This window comes from Pleurodeles waltl, chromosome 8, assembly GCF_031143425.1.
Source record: "Pleurodeles waltl isolate 20211129_DDA chromosome 8, aPleWal1.hap1.20221129, whole genome shotgun sequence".
Lineage (NCBI taxonomy): Eukaryota > Metazoa > Chordata > Amphibia > Caudata > Salamandridae > Pleurodeles > Pleurodeles waltl.
Genome location: NC_090447.1, coordinates 1,370,075,757 through 1,370,093,163, shown reverse-complemented (window position 1 = coordinate 1,370,093,163; position 17,407 = coordinate 1,370,075,757).

The following is a 17,407-nucleotide window of genomic DNA, read 5'->3' as shown; positions in this document are numbered from 1 at the left end:
CGGTATGGAATTAAATTGTATATGCTGTCAGAAAGTAGTACAGGATACTTGTATAATTTCCAGGTCAACACTGGTAAGGATTCCAGTATTGACCCCCTGCCTGTCTGCCCACTTTTGGAGGTAGCGAGAAAATTGTGTGGGAACTTGGTAGACAACTGTTTAACAAAGGTCACCATTTGCATGTAGATAATTTCGACACTGGAGTGCAGTTTTTCAAGGAGTTGTTTAGAATTATTTATTTATACCCAATTTCTCCTTTGATGTAGGCCTACTTCAAAGTAAAGTCTCTTTTGAATGTGAAATCTGCCTTGCCCAGGCCAGGCCCCAGACACTCACCAGGGGGTCGGAGACGGCATTGTGTGAGGACAGGCACAGCCCTTTCAGGTGTAAGTGACCACTCCTCCTCTCCCTCCTAGCACAGATGGTTCATAAGGAAATGCAGACTACACCCCAGCTCCCATTGTGTCACTGTCTAGTGTGAGGTGCAACCAGCCCAACTGTCAAACTGACCCAGACAGGGAATCCACAAACAGGCAAAGTCACAGAAATGGTATAAGCAAGAAAATGCTCACTTTCTAAAAGTGGCATTTTCAAACGCACAATCTTAAAATCAACTTTACTAAAAGATGTATTTTCAGATTGTGAGCTCAGAGACCCCAAACTCCACATGTCTATCCTCTCCCAAAGGGAATCTACACTTTAATCATATTTAAAGGTAGCCCCCATGTTAACCTATGAGAGGGACATGCCTTGCAACAGTGAAAAACGAATTTAGCAATATTTCACTGTCAGGACATTTAAAACACATTGCTATATGCCCTACCTTAACCATGCACTGCACCATGCCCTTGGGGCTACCTAGGGCCTACCTTAGGGGTGCCTTACATGTAAGAAAAGGGAAGGTTTGGGCATGGCAAGTGGGTACACTTGCCAAGTCGAATTTACAGTTAAAACTGTACACACAGACGCTACAGTGGCAGGTCTGAGACATGATTACAGCGCTACTTATGTGGGTGGCACAACCAGTGCTGCAGGTCCACTAGTAGCATTTGATTTACAGGCCCTGGCACCAGTAGTGCACTTTACTAGGGACTTACTAGTAAATCAAATATGCCATTCATAGATAAACCAATTACATACAATTTACAAAGAGAGCATATGCACTTTAGAACTGGTTAGCAGTGGTAAAGTGCTCAGAGTTCAAAAGCCAACAGCAGCAGGTCGGAAAAAATAGGAGGCAGGAGGCAAAAAGACTGGGGATGACCCTGCAAAAAGGGCCATTTCCAACACCTACCTACACAGAGGGAGGTATCATTTTTATCGGGAGACTTGGGGGAACGCTGGGTGGAAGGAAATTTGTGGCTCCTCTCAGATTCCAGAACTTTCTGTAACCGAAATGTGAGGAAAAGTGTTTTTTTGCCAAAATTTGAGGTTTGCAAAGGATTCTGCACCTGGTGAGAGCCCCACAGGTCACCCCATCTTGGATTCCCCTAGGTGTCTAATTTAAAAAAAATTACAAGTTTGATAGGTTTCCCTAGGTGCCAGCTGAGCTAGAGGTCAAAATCCACATGTAGACACTTTGCAAAAAACAGCTGTGTTTTCGTTAGGAGAATGCGATGTGTCAACATTGAGTTTTGGGGCATTTCCTGTTGCGGGCAGTAGGCCTACCCTCACAAGTGAGGCATCATTTGTATCGGGAAACTACGGGAAATGCTGAGTGAAAGGAAATATGTAGCTCTTCTCAGATTCCAGAAAGTTCTGTCACAGAAATGTGAGGAAAAGGTATTTTTTTCAGCAAATTTTGAGGTTTGCAAAGGATTCTGAGTAACAGAAACTGGTGGGAGCCCCACAAGTCACCCCATCTTGGATTCCACTAGGGTTCTAATTTTTAGAACTGCACAGGTTTGGTAGGTTTAACTAGGTGTCGGCTGAGCGAGAGGTCAAAATCCACAGGTAGACACTTTGCAAAAAACACCTCTGTTTTCTTTGGGAAAATGTGATGTGTTCATGTTGTGTTTTAAGGCATTTCCTGTCGTGGGCACTAGGTTTACCCACACAAGTGAGGTATCTTTTTTATTGGGAGATTTGGGGAAATGCTGTGTGGAAGGAAATTCATGGCTCCTCTCAGATTCCAGAACTTTCTGTCACCGAAATAGGAGGAAAAAGTGTTTTTTTAGCCACATATTGAGGTTTGCGAAGGATTCTGGGTAACAGAACCAGGTTAGAGACCTACAAGTCACCCATCCTCGATTTCCCTGGGTGTCTAGTTTTCAGAAATACACAGGTTTGGTAGGTTTAACTAGGTGTCGGCTGAGCGAGATGCCAAAATCCACAGGTAGGCACTTTGCAAAAAACACCTCTGTTTTCTTTGGGAAAATGTGATGTGTCCACATTGTGTTTTGAAGCATTTCCTGTAGCGGGCACTAGGCCCCTCCACACAAGTGAGGTATAATTTTTATCAGGAAACTTAGAGGACTGCTAGGTGGAAGGAAATTTGTGGCTCCTCTCAGATTCCAGAACTTTCTGTCACCGAAATGTGAGGAAAAAGTGTGTTTTAGCCACATTTTGAGGTTTCCAAATGATTCTGGGTAACAGAACCTGATGGGAGCCCCACAAGTCACCCCATCTTGGATTCCCCAAGGTGTCTAATTTTCAGAAATGCACAGGTTTGGTAGGTTTCCCTAGGTGCCGGCTGAGCTAGAGGTCAAAATCCACAGGTAGGCACTTTGCAAAAAACACCTCTGTTTTCTTTGGGAAAATGTGATATGTTCACAATGAGTTTTGGAGCATTTCCTGTTGCGGGCAATAGACCTACCCACACAGAGGGAAGTATAACTTTTATTGGGAGACTTGGGGGAACGCTGGGTGGAAGGAAATTTGTGGCTCCTCTCAGATTCCAGAACTTTCTGTAACCACAATGTGAGGGAAAAGTGTTTTTTAGCCAAATTTTAAGGTTTGCAAGGATTGTGGGCAACAGAACCTGGTGGGAGCCCCACAAGTCACCCCATCTTGGATTCCCCTACGTGTCTAGTTTTAAAAAATGCACAGGTTTGGTAGATTTCTCTAGGTTCTGGGAGAGCTAGAGGCCAAATCCACAGGTAGGCACTTTGCAAAAAACACCTCTGTTTTCTTTAGGAAAATGTGATGAGTCCACGTTGTGTTTTGGGGCATTTCCTGTTGCGGGCACTAGGTCCACCCACACAGAGGGAGGTATAATTTTTATCAGGAGACTTGGGGGAACGCTGGGTGGAAGGAAATTTGTACGTCTTCTCAGATTCCAGAACGTTCTGTCACCGAAATGAAAGGAAAAAGTGTTTTTTGCACCAAATTTTGAGGTTTGCAAATGATTCTGGGTAACAGAACCTAGTGAGAGCCACACAAGTCACCCCATCTTAGATTCCCCTAGATGTCTAGTTTTCAAAAATGCACAGGTTTGGTAGGTTTCCCTGGATGCCGGCTGAGCTAGGGGCTAAACGCCACAGGTAGCCACTTTCCAAAAAAACACATACGTTTTCTTTGAGAAAATGTGCTGTGTCCATGTTGTGTTATGGGCATTTCCTGTCATGGGCACTAGGCCCCTCCACACAAGTGAGGTATCATTTTTATCAGGAGACTTAGAGGAACACTGGGTAGAAGGAAAACTGGAGCTCCTATCAGATTCCAGTACCTTCTGTCACCGAAATCTAATGAAAAAGTGTTTTCTTAGCCAAATTTTACGGTTTGCAAAGGATTCTGGGTAACAGAACCTGATGGGAGCCCCACAAGTTGGCCCATCTTGGATTCCCCTAGGTGTCTAGTTTTAAAAAATGTACAGGTTTGGTAGGTTTCCCTGGGTGCTGGCAGAGCTAGAGGCCAAAATCCACATGTAGGCACTTTGCAAAAAATACCTATGTTTTCTTTGGGAAAATGCGATGTGTCCACGTTGAGTTTTGGGACATTTCCTGTTGCGGGCACTAGGCCTACCATCACAAGTGAGGCATCATTTCTATCGGGAGACTACGGGGAATGCTGAGTGAAAGGAAATATGTAGCTCTTCTCAGATTCCAGAAAGTTCTGTCAAAGAAATGTGAGGAAAAGGTGTTTTTTTCAGCAAATTTGAGGTTTGCAAAGGATTCTGAGTAACAGAAACTGGTGAGAGCCCCACAAGTCACCCCATCTTGGATTCCCTTAGGTGTCTAGTTTTCAGAAATGCACAGGTTTGATAGGTTTCTGTGGATGCCAGATGAGCTAGAGGCTAAATCACACAGGTAGGCGCTTTGCAAAAAAACACCTCTGTTTTCTTTGGGAAACTGTGATGTGTTCACGTTGTGTTTAAGGCATTTCCTGTCGTGGGCACTAGGCCTACTGACACAAGTGAGGTATAACTTTTATTGGGAGATTTGGGGAAATGCTGTGTGGAAGGAAATGTATGGCTCCTCTCAGATTCCAGAACTTTCTGTAACCGAAATGTGAGGGAAAAGTGTTTTTAGCCAAAATGTGAGGTATTCAAAGGATTCTGGGGAACAGAACCTGGTGAGAGCCCCAGAAGCCACAGCATCCTCGATTCCCCTAGGTGTCTAGTTATCAGAAATGCACAGATTTGGTAGGTTTAGCTAGGTGCCGGATGAGCAAGAGACCAAAATCCACAGGTTGGCACTTTGCAAAAAACACCTCTGTTTTCTTTGGGAAAATGTGAAGTGCCCACATTGTGTTTTGGGGCATTTACTATTGCGGGCACTAGGCCCCTCAACACAAGTGAGGTATTATTTTAATGGGAAAACTTGGGGGAACGCTGGGTGGAAGGAAATTTGTGGTTCTTTTCCGATTCCAGAACTTTCTGTCACTGAAATGTGAGGAAAAAATTTGTTTTAGCCAAATGTTGAGGTTTGCAAAGGATTCTGGGTAAAAGAACCTGGTGGGAGCCCCACAACTCACCCCATCTTGGATTCCCCTAGGTGTCTAGTTTTTAAAAATGCACAGGTTTGGTAGGTTTCACTAGGTGCCGGATGAGCTAGAGGTCAAAATCCACAGGCAGGCACTTTGCAAAAAACACCTCTGTTTTCTTTGGGAAAATGTGATATGTCCACATTGAGTTTTGGGGCATTTCCTGTTGTGGCCACTAGGCCTACCCACACAGAGAGAGGTATAATTTTTATCGGGAGACTTGGGGGAACGCTGGGTGGAAGGAAATTTGTGACTCCTCTCAGATTCCAGAACGTTCTCTATCCACATTGTGAGGGAAAAGTGTTTTTTAGCCAAATTTTGAGGTTTGCAAAGATTGTTGGTAACAGAACATGGTGGGAGCCCCACAAGTCACCCTATCTTGGATTCCCCTACGTGTCTAGTTTTAAAAAATGCACAGGTTTGGTAGATTTCTCTAGATGCTGGCTGAGCTAGAGGCCAAAATCCACTGGTAGGCACTTTGCAAAAAACACCTCTGTTTTCTTTGGGAAAATCTGATGAGTCCACGTTGTGTTTTGGGGCATTTCCTGTTGCGGGTACTAGGCCTACCCACACAAGTGAGTTATCATTTTTAGTAGGAGTCATGATACTAGATTTCTAGTTTTAAAAATGCACAGGTTTGGTAGATTTCTCTAGGTTCTGGGAGAGCTAGAGGCCAAATCCACAGGTAGGCACTTTGCAAAAAACACCTCTGTTTTCTTTAGGAAAATGTGATGAGTCCACGTTGTGTTTTGGGGCATTTCCTGTTGCGGGCACTAGGTCCACCCACACAGAGGGAGGTATAATTTTTATCAGGAGACTTGGGGGAACGCTGGGTGGAAGGAAATTTGTACGTCTTCTCAGATTCCAGAACGTTCTGTCACCGAAATGAAAGGAAAAAGTGTTTTTTGCACCAAATTTTGAGGTTTGCAAATGATTCTGGGTAACAGAACCTAGTGAGAGCCACACAAGTCACCCCATCTTAGATTCCCCTAGATGTCTAGTTTTCAAAAATGCACAGGTTTGGTAGGTTTCCCTGGATGCCGGCTGAGCTAGGGGCTAAACGCCACAGGTAGCCACTTTCCAAAAAAACACATACGTTTTCTTTGAGAAAATGTGCTGTGTCCATGTTGTGTTATGGGCATTTCCTGTCATGGGCACTAGGCCCCTCCACACAAGTGAGGTATCATTTTTATCAGGAGACTTAGAGGAACACTGGGTAGAAGGAAAACTGGAGCTCCTATCAGATTCCAGTACCTTCTGTCACCGAAATCTAATGAAAAAGTGTTTTCTTAGCCAAATTTTACGGTTTGCAAAGGATTCTGGGTAACAGAACCTGATGGGAGCCCCACAAGTTGGCCCATCTTGGATTCCCCTAGGTGTCTAGTTTTAAAAAATGTACAGGTTTGGTAGGTTTCCCTGGGTGCTGGCAGAGCTAGAGGCCAAAATCCACATGTAGGCACTTTGCAAAAAATACCTATGTTTTCTTTGGGAAAATGCGATGTGTCCACGTTGAGTTTTGGGACATTTCCTGTTGCGGGCACTAGGCCTACCATCACAAGTGAGGCATCATTTCTATCGGGAGACTACGGGGAATGCTGAGTGAAAGGAAATATGTAGCTCTTCTCAGATTCCAGAAAGTTCTGTCAAAGAAATGTGAGGAAAAGGTGTTTTTTTCAGCAAATTTGAGGTTTGCAAAGGATTCTGAGTAACAGAAACTGGTGAGAGCCCCACAAGTCACCCCATCTTGGATTCCCTTAGGTGTCTAGTTTTCAGAAATGCACAGGTTTGATAGGTTTCTGTGGATGCCAGATGAGCTAGAGGCTAAATCACACAGGTAGGCGCTTTGCAAAAAAACACCTCTGTTTTCTTTGGGAAACTGTGATGTGTTCACGTTGTGTTTAAGGCATTTCCTGTCGTGGGCACTAGGCCTACTGACACAAGTGAGGTATAACTTTTATTGGGAGATTTGGGGAAATGCTGTGTGGAAGGAAATGTATGGCTCCTCTCAGATTCCAGAACTTTCTGTAACCGAAATGTGAGGGAAAAGTGTTTTTAGCCAAAATGTGAGGTATTCAAAGGATTCTGGGGAACAGAACCTGGTGAGAGCCCCAGAAGCCACAGCATCCTCGATTCCCCTAGGTGTCTAGTTATCAGAAATGCACAGATTTGGTAGGTTTAGCTAGGTGCCGGATGAGCAAGAGACCAAAATCCACAGGTTGGCACTTTGCAAAAAACACCTCTGTTTTCTTTGGGAAAATGTGAAGTGCCCACATTGTGTTTTGGGGCATTTACTATTGCGGGCACTAGGCCCCTCAACACAAGTGAGGTATTATTTTAATGGGAAAACTTGGGGGAACGCTGGGTGGAAGGAAATTTGTGGTTCTTTTCCGATTCCAGAACTTTCTGTCACTGAAATGTGAGGAAAAAATTTGTTTTAGCCAAATGTTGAGGTTTGCAAAGGATTCTGGGTAAAAGAACCTGGTGGGAGCCCCACAACTCACCCCATCTTGGATTCCCCTAGGTGTCTAGTTTTTAAAAATGCACAGGTTTGGTAGGTTTCACTAGGTGCCGGATGAGCTAGAGGTCAAAATCCACAGGCAGGCACTTTGCAAAAAACACCTCTGTTTTCTTTGGGAAAATGTGATATGTCCACATTGAGTTTTGGGGCATTTCCTGTTGTGGCCACTAGGCCTACCCACACAGAGAGAGGTATAATTTTTATCGGGAGACTTGGGGGAACGCTGGGTGGAAGGAAATTTGTGACTCCTCTCAGATTCCAGAACGTTCTCTATCCACATTGTGAGGGAAAAGTGTTTTTTAGCCAAATTTTGAGGTTTGCAAAGATTGTTGGTAACAGAACATGGTGGGAGCCCCACAAGTCACCCTATCTTGGATTCCCCTACGTGTCTAGTTTTAAAAAATGCACAGGTTTGGTAGATTTCTCTAGATGCTGGCTGAGCTAGAGGCCAAAATCCACTGGTAGGCACTTTGCAAAAAACACCTCTGTTTTCTTTGGGAAAATCTGATGAGTCCACGTTGTGTTTTGGGGCATTTCCTGTTGCGGGTACTAGGCCTACCCACACAAGTGAGTTATCATTTTTAGTAGGAGTCATGAGACTAGATTTCTAGTTTTAAAAAATGCACAGGTTTGGTAGGTTTCCCTTGATGCAGGCTGAGCTAGAGGCTAAACTTTACAGGTAGTGTCAGAGTCACCAGATCCTCGGGGTCTGTGCACGTTCCTAACACGTCCACCACTGAACAGCTCCAAGACTCTGATAGATAAATCACATAGACTGAGTGAGTTCAAGAGGGGAAGAGGGGATTAGGAAGGGAACAGCTGGGAAGGAGACCTGTAGTAAGAAAAAGGTTAGAACACACAATATGAAAATGATATCTCCTGAAATCAATACTAGACTATGATTCTGAACCTAGTCACTCTGAAAACATGAACAATCTAAGAGTTAAGTTTAAAATGATTAAGTTTCAAGATGGCCGGATACCTGTAGGGGAATCAAGATGAATTAAATTAAAAATTCTTATTCAAGTACTTTCCTTTACATGAGAATCAGAAAAACATTCTGACTAAATTTTAAACCAGTCATATAAATCCTGTTTTGAGAATGTATATTAGGACCATACAATATTGCATCTAGAAACTCTGGCCTTCTGTGTACTCTTAAAATGTTTCAACACAAATTGCGCATATTGCAGATATATATATATATATATATATATATAGTAAACACCATAAAAGGATTGTGCACCATGAATAACACGATATGGATTCAGGAAACAAATCACATAACTTGTCAACTCGAATATTACATAATAAATATCTTAGAATAGTGGCATACAATATACAACATGAAATAAACTCAAGGAGAGAATCGTGCGCCTTGCCGATTCGAGTGTCACCATGTGAAATACCAAGAAATGATAACACGCAATGAATATCAAGGTCAAATCATCATTAATCAAATCGCGCGTATTGCCAATTCGTAAAACACGATGTAAATGTCAAGAAATAACAGCTCACAATAAATAACAAGATCAGAGTACAATGAAACGAATCGCGCTTCTTTTGCCGATTCTTAAGCCACCATGTAAATGTCAAGAAATGGTAGCACGCAATGAACAACAAAGTTAAATCCTCATGAAACGAGTTGCGTGTCTTGTCAATTCGTAAAACATCATGTAACTGTCAAGAAATAGTAGCGCGCAATGGACAACAATGTTTAAACACCATAAAACGAATCGCGCGTCTTGCCGATTCTTAAGCCACCATGCCAATGTCAAGAAATTGTAGCACGCAATGAATAACAAAGTCAAACCTTTATGAAAACAATCGCGCGTCTTGCCTATTTGTAAACTACCATATAAATGTCAAGAAATGGTAGCGCGCAAGTAATCTGTTATTCATTTTACAAATTAAACCAAGAATATGAAAATTCTTAATAACGGTGTCAGGACAGTCCAACCACCGTCTTACCGCCTGGAACAATGATCCCCAATGAAGGATGAAGGGCAGAAGACTGGAAAATCCAAATAGGCCGCCGGAACAGGAGCTCAGGAAGAAGCTGCTGTTCTGTACCAGGACCTCTGAATAGTGAGCACTGGGAGTTGGGCTGGCTCTCTTTTATTGAGTCTTGGCCCAGCCCAGAACCACGACCAGGCATGTTGCAGGGAAAGTCTCTGGAAGGCCCTGGAAAGGGGCCACACCCTAACACACTCTGAAAACCTGCAGCAATACATTGCAAAGGACCAGTATTTGTAAGCATATTAAAAATACGTTTTCAGGATTGAACTCTGCAATGCAAAAGGAAAACCACAACATCTCAGCACAATGCATAAATTACTTTGTTTTGAGAGTGCTGGGTTTTTGCATTTTTGTCGCCAATAGAGTGCGTACTGCTCTGGTGTTGACAGGTAGGCACTATGCAAAAAAACACATAAGTTTTCTTTGAGAAAATGTGATGTGTCCATGTTGTGTTATGGGCATTTCCTGTCGAGGGCACTAGGCCCCTCCACACAAGTGAGGTATAATTTTTATCAGGAGACTTAGGGGACCGCTGGGTGGAAAGAAAAATGGAGCTCCTCTCAGATTCCAGTACTTTCTGTCACTGAAATATGAGGAAAAAGTGTTTTCTTAGCTTAATTTTGAGGTTTGCAGAGGATTCTGGGTAACAGCACCTGATGGGAGCCCCACAAGTCACTCCATCTTGGATTCCCCTACGTGTCTAGTTTAAAAAAATGTACAAGTTTGGTCGGTTTCCATAGGTGCCAGCTGAGCTAGAGGCCAAAATCCACATGTAGGCACTTAGCAAAAAACACCTCTGTTTTCTTTGGTAAAATGTGATGAGTCCACGTTGCTTTTTGGGGCATTTCCTGTTGCAGTCACTAGGCCTACCCTCACAAGTGAGGTATCCTTTTTATCAGGAGACTTGGGGGAATGCTGGGTAGAAGGAAATTTGTGGCTTTTCCCAGATTTCTGGATTTTCCTTCACCGAAATGAGAGGGAAAAGTGTTTTTTAGCCACATTTTGAGGTTTGCAAATGATTCTGGGTAACAGACCCTGGTGGTAGCCCCACAACTCACCCCATCTTGGATTCCCCTAGGTGTCTAATTTTCAGAAATGCACAGGTTTGGTAGGTTTCCCCAGGTGCCGGCTGAGCTAGGGATCAAAATCCACAGGTAGGCACCTTGCAAAAAACATTTCTATTTTCTTTGGGAAAATGTGATATGTCCATGTTGAGTTTTGGGGCATTTCTTGTTGCAGGCACTAGGCCTACCCACACAGAGGGAGGTACAAATTTTATCTGGAGACTTGGGGGAGCGCTGGGTGGAAGGAAATTTGTGGCGCCTCTCAGATTCCAGAACTTTCTGTAAACAAAATGTGAGGGAAAAGTGTTTTTTAGTCACATTTTCAGGTTAGCAAAGGATTGTGGGTAACAGAACCTGGTGGGAGCCCCACAAGTCACCCCATCTTGGATTCCCCTACCTGTCTAGTTGTAAAAAATGCACAGATTTGGTAGGTTTCTTTAGGTGCTGGCTGAGCTAGAGGCCAAAATCCACAGGTAGGCACTTTGCAATAAACACCTCCGTTTTCTTTGGGAAAATGTTATGTGTCCATGTTCAGTTTTGGGGCATTTCCTGGTGCGGGCACTAGACCTACCCTCACAAGTGAAGTATCATTTTTATCAGGAGATTACGGGGAATGCTGGGTGGGAGGAACTTTGTAGATCTTCTCAGATTCCAGAACTTTCTGTCACCGAAATGTGAGGAAAAAGTGTTTTTTTCATCAAATGTTGAGGTTTGCAAAGGATTCTGGGTAACAGAATCTGGTGAGAGCCCCACAAGTCACCCCATCTTGGAATCCGCTACGTGTCTAGTTTTAAAAAGCTTGTGAGAGCCACACAAGTCACCTCATCTTGGGTTCCCCTAGCTGTCTAGTTTTAAAAAATGCACAGGTTTGGTAGGTTTCTCTGGATGCCGGCTGAGCTAGAGGCTAAACTCCACAGGTAGGCACTTTGCAAAAATAACCTCTGTTTTCTTTGGGAAAATGTGATGTGTCCACATTGTGTTTTGGGGCATTTTCTGGCGCGGGCACTAGGCCTACCCACACAAGTGAGGTATAATTTTTATTGGAAGACTTGGGGGAATGCTGGGTGGAAGGAAATTTGTGGCTCCACTCAGATTCCAGAACTTTCTGTCACCGAAATGTGAGGAAAAAGTGTCTTTTTAGCCAAATTGTGAGGTTTGCAAAGGATTCTGGGTAAAAGAACCAGGTGAGAGCCCCACATGTCACCCCATCCTCGCTTCCCCTGGTTGTCTAGTTTTCAGTAATGCACAGGTTTGGTAGGTTTAACTAGGTGCCGGATGAGCGAGAGGCCAAAATCCACAGGTTGGCACTTTGCAAAAAACACCTCTGTTTTCTTTGGGAAAATGTGATGTGTCCACGTTGTGATTTGGGGCATTTACTGTTACGGGCACTAGGCCCCTCCACACAAGTGAGGTATCATTTTTATTAGCAAACTTGGGGGACCACTGGGTGGAAGGAAATTTTTGGCTCCTCTCAGATTCCAGAAGTTTCTGTCACCGAAATGTGAGGAAAAAGTGTTTTTTTAGCCAGATTTTGAGGTTTCAAAGGATTCTGGGTAACAGAACCTGGTGGGAGCCCCACAAGTCACCCCGTCTTGGATTCCCCTTGGTGTCTAATTTTCAAAAATGCACAGGTTGGGTAGGTTTCCTTATGTGCCGGCTGAGCTAGAAGTCAAAATCCACAGGTAGGCACTTTGCAAAAAAACACCTCTGTTTTCTTTGGGAAATTGTGATATGTCCACATTGAGTTCTGGGGCATTTCCTGTTGCGGGCACTAGGCCTACCCACACAGAGGGAGGTATAATTTTTATCGGGAGACTTGGGGGAACGCTGGGTGGAAGGAAATTTGTGTCTCCTCTCAGATTCGAGAACTTTCTGTATCCACAATGTGAGGGAAAAGTGTTTTTTTAACCAAATTTTGAGGTTTGCAAGGATTGTGGGTAACAGAACGTGGTGGGAGCCCCACAAGTCACCCCATCTTGGATTCCCCTATGCGTCTAGTTTTAAAAAATTCACAGGTTTGGTAGATTTCTCTGGAGGCTGGCTGAGCTAGAGGCCAAAATCCACCAGTAGGCACTTTGCAAAAAACACCTCTGTTTTCTTTAGGAAAATCTGATGAATCCATGTTGTGTTTTGGGGCATTTCCTGTTGCGGGCACTAGGCCTACCCACACCTGTGAGTTATCATTTTTATCAGGATTGTTGGGGGAATGCTGGGTGGAAGGAAAGTTGTAGCTCTTCTCAGATTCCAGAACGTTCTGTCACCGAAATGTGAGGAAAAAGTGGTTTTTGCACCAAATTTTGAGGTTTGATAATGATTCTGTGTAACAGAACCTAGTGCGAGCCACACAAGGCTAGTTTTCAAAAATGCACGGGTTTGGTAGGTTTCCCTGGATGACGGCTGAGCTAGAGGCTAAACTATACAGGTAGGCACTATGCAAAAAAAAACGCACGTTTTCTTTGAGAAAATGTGATGTGTCCACGTTGTGTTATGGGTATTTCCTGACGCGGGCACTAGGCCCCTCCACACAAGTGAGGTATCATTTTTATCAGGAGACTTAGGGGAACGCTGGGTGGAAAGAAAAATAGAGCTCCTCTCAGATTCCAGTACTTTCTTTCACCGAAATATGAGGAAAAAGTGTTTTCTTAGCCAAATTTTGAGGTTTGCAAACGATTCTGGGTAACAGAACCTGATGGGAGCCTATGTCCATGTTGAGTTTTGGGGCATTTCCTGTTGCGGGCACTAGGCCTACCCACACAGAGGGAGGTATAATTTTTACCGGGAGACTTGGGCGAGCGCTGCGTGAAAGGAACTTTGTGGCGCCTCTCAGATTCCATAACTTTCTGTAACCAAAATGTGAGGGAAAAGTGTTTTTTAGCCAAATTTACAGGTTTGCCAAGGATTGTGGGTGACAGAACCTGGTCGGAGCCCCACAAGTCACCCCATCTTGGATTCCCCTACCTCTCTAGTTATAAAAAATGCACAGATTTGGTAGGTTTCTCTAGGTGCTGGCTGAGCTAGAGGCCAAAATCCACAGGTAGGCACTTTGCAAAAAACACCTCCGTTTTCTTGGGAAAATGTTATGTGTCCACGTTGAGTTTTGGGGAATTTCCTGTCGCGGGCACTAGACCTACCCTCACAAGTGAGGTTTCATTTTTATCGGGAGAATATGGGGAATGCTGGGTGGGAGGAAATTTGTAGATCTTCTCAGATTCCAGAACGTTCTGTCACCGAAATGTGAGGAAAAAGTGTTTTTTTCATCAAATGTTGAGGTTTGCAAAGGATTCTGGGTAACAGAACCTGGTGAGAGCCCCACAAGTCACCCCATCTTGGATTCTGCTATGTGTCTAGTTTAAAAAAAATCACAGGTTTGGTAGGTTTCTCTAGGTCCTGGCTGAGCTAGAGGCCAAAATTCACAGGTAGGTACTTTACAAAAAACACCTTTGTTTTCTTTGGGAAAATGTTATGTGTCCACGTTGAGTTTTCGGGCATTTCCTGTTGCTGGCACTAGGCCTACCCACACAGAGAGAGGTATCATTTTTATTGGAAAGCTTGGGGAAATGCTGGGTGGAAGGAAATGTGTGGCTCCTCTAGGATTCCAGAACTTTCTGTCACCGAAATGTGAGGAAAAAGTGTTTTTTAGCAACATTTTGAGGTTTGCAAAGGATTCTGCGTAACAGAACCAAATGAGAGCCCCACAAGTCAACACATCCTTGATTCCCCTGGGTGTCTAGTTTTAAAAAATGCAGAGGTTTGGTAGGTTTCCCTAGGTGCCGGCAGAGCTAGAGGCCAAAATCCACAGGTAGGCACTTTGCAAAAACCACCTTTGTTTTCTTTGGGAAAATGTGATATGTCCACGGTGAGTCTTTGGGCATTTCGTGTCGCGGACACTTGGCCTACCCACACAAGTGAGGGATCACTTTAATCATGAGACTTGGGAGAACGCTGGGTGGAAGGAAAGTTGTGGCTTCTCTCAGATTCCTTGGACTTTCTGTCCCCAAAAATGTGAGGAAACAGTGTTTTTTTAGCCACATTTTGAGGTTTGCAAATGATTCTGGGAAACAGAACCTGGTGGGAGCACCACAAGTCACCCCATCTTGGATTCCCCTAGGTGTCTAGTTTTCAAAAATGCACAGGTTTGGTAGGTTTCCCTGGGTACCGGCTGAGCTAGAGGCTGAAATCCACAGGTAGGCACTTTGCAAAAAACACCTCTGTTTTCTATGGGAAAATGTGATGTGTCCACGTTGTGGTTTGAGGCATTTCCTGTTGCGGACACTAGGCTTACCCACACAAGTGAGTTACCAATTTTATCGAGGTACTTGGGGGAACGCTGGGGGAAGGAAATTTGAGTCGCCTCTCAGATTCCAAAACTTTCTGTCACCGAAATGTGAGGAAAAAGTGTTTTTTAGCCATATTTTGAGGTTAGCAAATGATTGTAGGTAACAGATCCTGGTGAGAGCCCCACAAGTCACCCCATTTTGGATTCCCCTAGGTGTCTAGTTTTCACAAATGCAGAGGTTTGGGAGGATTCCCTAAGTGCTGGCTGAGCTAGAGGTCATAATCCACAGATTAGCACTTTGCAAAAACCACCTCTGTTTTCTTTGGGAAAATGTGATGTGTCCACTTTGTGTTTTGAGGCATTTCCTGTAGCCAGCACTAGGCCTACCCACACAAGTGAGGTATCATTTTTATCGGGAGACTACGGGGAACACTGGGTTCATGGAAAATTGTTGCTGTTCTCAGATTCTAGAACTTTCTGTCACCAAAATGTGAGGAAAAAGTGTTTTTTTCACCAAATTTTGAGGTTTGCAAAGGATTCTCGGTAACAGAACCTAGTGAGAGCCACACAAGTCACCCCATCTTGGGTTCCCCTATGTGTCTAGTTTTGAAAAATGCACAAGTTTGGTAGGTTTCTTTGGATGCCGGCTGAGCTAGAGGCTAAACTCCACAGGTAGGCAGTTTGCAAAAAAAAAACTACGCTTTCTTTGGGAAAATGTGATTTGTCCACTTTGTGTTTTGAGGCATTTCCTGTAGCGGGTTCTAGGCCAGCCCACACAAGTGAGGTATCATTTTTATCAGGAGACATGGGCGAATGCTGGGTGGAATGAAATTTGTAGCTCACATCAGATTCCAGAACTTTCATCACCGAAATTTGAGGAAAAAGCGCTTTTTTAGCCAAATTTCGAGGTTTGCAAAGGATTCTGGGTAACATAACCTGGTGGGAGCCCCACAAGTCACATCATCTTGGATTCCCCTAGGTGATTAGTTTTAAAAAATGTACAAGTTTGGTAAATTCCGTAGGTGCCGGCTGAGCTAGAGGCCAAAATCCACACGTACGCACTTTACTAAAAACACCTCTGTTTTCTTTAGGAAAATGTGATATGTCCACGTGAGTCTTGGGGCATTTCCTGTCGCGGACAGTTGGCCTACCCACACAAGTGAGGTATCACTTTTATCATGAGACTTGTGAGAATGCTGGGAGGAAGGAAATATGTGGCTTCTATCAGATTCCTGGACTTTCTGTCACCAAAATGTGAGGAAAAAGTGTTTTTTAGCCAAATGTTGAGGTTTGCAAATGATTCTGGGTAAAAGAACCTGGTGGGAGCACCACAAGTCACCCCATCTTGGATTCCCCTAGGTGTCTAGTTTTCAAAAATGCACAGGTTTGGTAGGTTTTTCTAAGTGCTGGCTGAGCTAGAGGCCAAAATCCACAGGTAGGCACTTTGCAAAAAACACCTCTGTTTTCTTTGGGAAAATGTTATGTCTCCACGTTGAGTTTTGGGGCATTTCCTGTTGCGGGCACTAGGCCTACCCACTCAGAGGGAGGTATAATTTTTATTGGAACACTTGGGGGAATGTTGGGTGGAAGGAAATGTGTGGCTCCTCTAAGATTCCAGAACTTTCTGTCACCGAAATGTCAGGAAAAAGTGTTTCTTTTAGCCACATTTTGAGGTTTGCAAAGGATTCTGGGTAACAGAATCAAATAGGAGCCCCACAAGTCACCCTATCCTCAATTCCCCTGGGTGTCTAGTTTAAAAAAATGCAGAGGTTTGGTAGGTTTCCCTAGGTGCCGGCAGAGCTAGAGGCAAAAATCCACAGGTAGGCACTTTGCAAAAAACACCTCTGATTTCTTTGGGAAAATGTGATATGTCCACGGTGAGTCTTGGGGCATTTCCTGTCGCGGACACTTGGCCTACCCACACAAGTGAGGTATCACTTTTATCATGAGACTTGGGAGAACGCTGGGTGGAAGGAAATTTCTGGTTTCTATCAGATTCCTGGACTTTCTGTCCCCAAAATGTGAGGAAAAAGTGTTCCGTTAGCCAAATTTTGAGGTTTGCAAATGATTCTGGGAAGCAGAACCTGGTGGGAGCACCACAAGTCACCCCATCTTGGATTCCCATAGGTGTCTCGTTTAAAAAAATGCACAGGTTTGGTAGGTTTCCCTAGGTACCGGCTGAGCTAGAGGCCGAAATCCACAGGTAGGCACTTTGCAAAAAACACCTCTGTTTTCTATGGGAAAATGTGATGTGTCCACGTTGTGGTTTGGGGCATTTCCTGTTGCGGACACTAGGCCTACCCACCCAAGTGAGTTACCAATTTTATCGTGGTACTTGGGGGAACGCTGGGGTAATGAAATTTGAGTCGCCTCTCAGATTCCAAAACTTTCTGTCACCGAAATGTGAGGAAAAAGTGTTTTTTAGCCATATTTTGAGGTTAGCAAATGATTGTAGGTAACAGAACCTGGTGAGAGCCCCACTTTTCACCCCATCTTGGATTCCCCTAGGTTTCTAGTTTTAAAAAATGCAGAGGTTTGGTAAAATTCCCTAAGTGCTGGCTGAGCTAGAGGCCATAATCCACAGATTAGCACTTTGCAAAAAACACC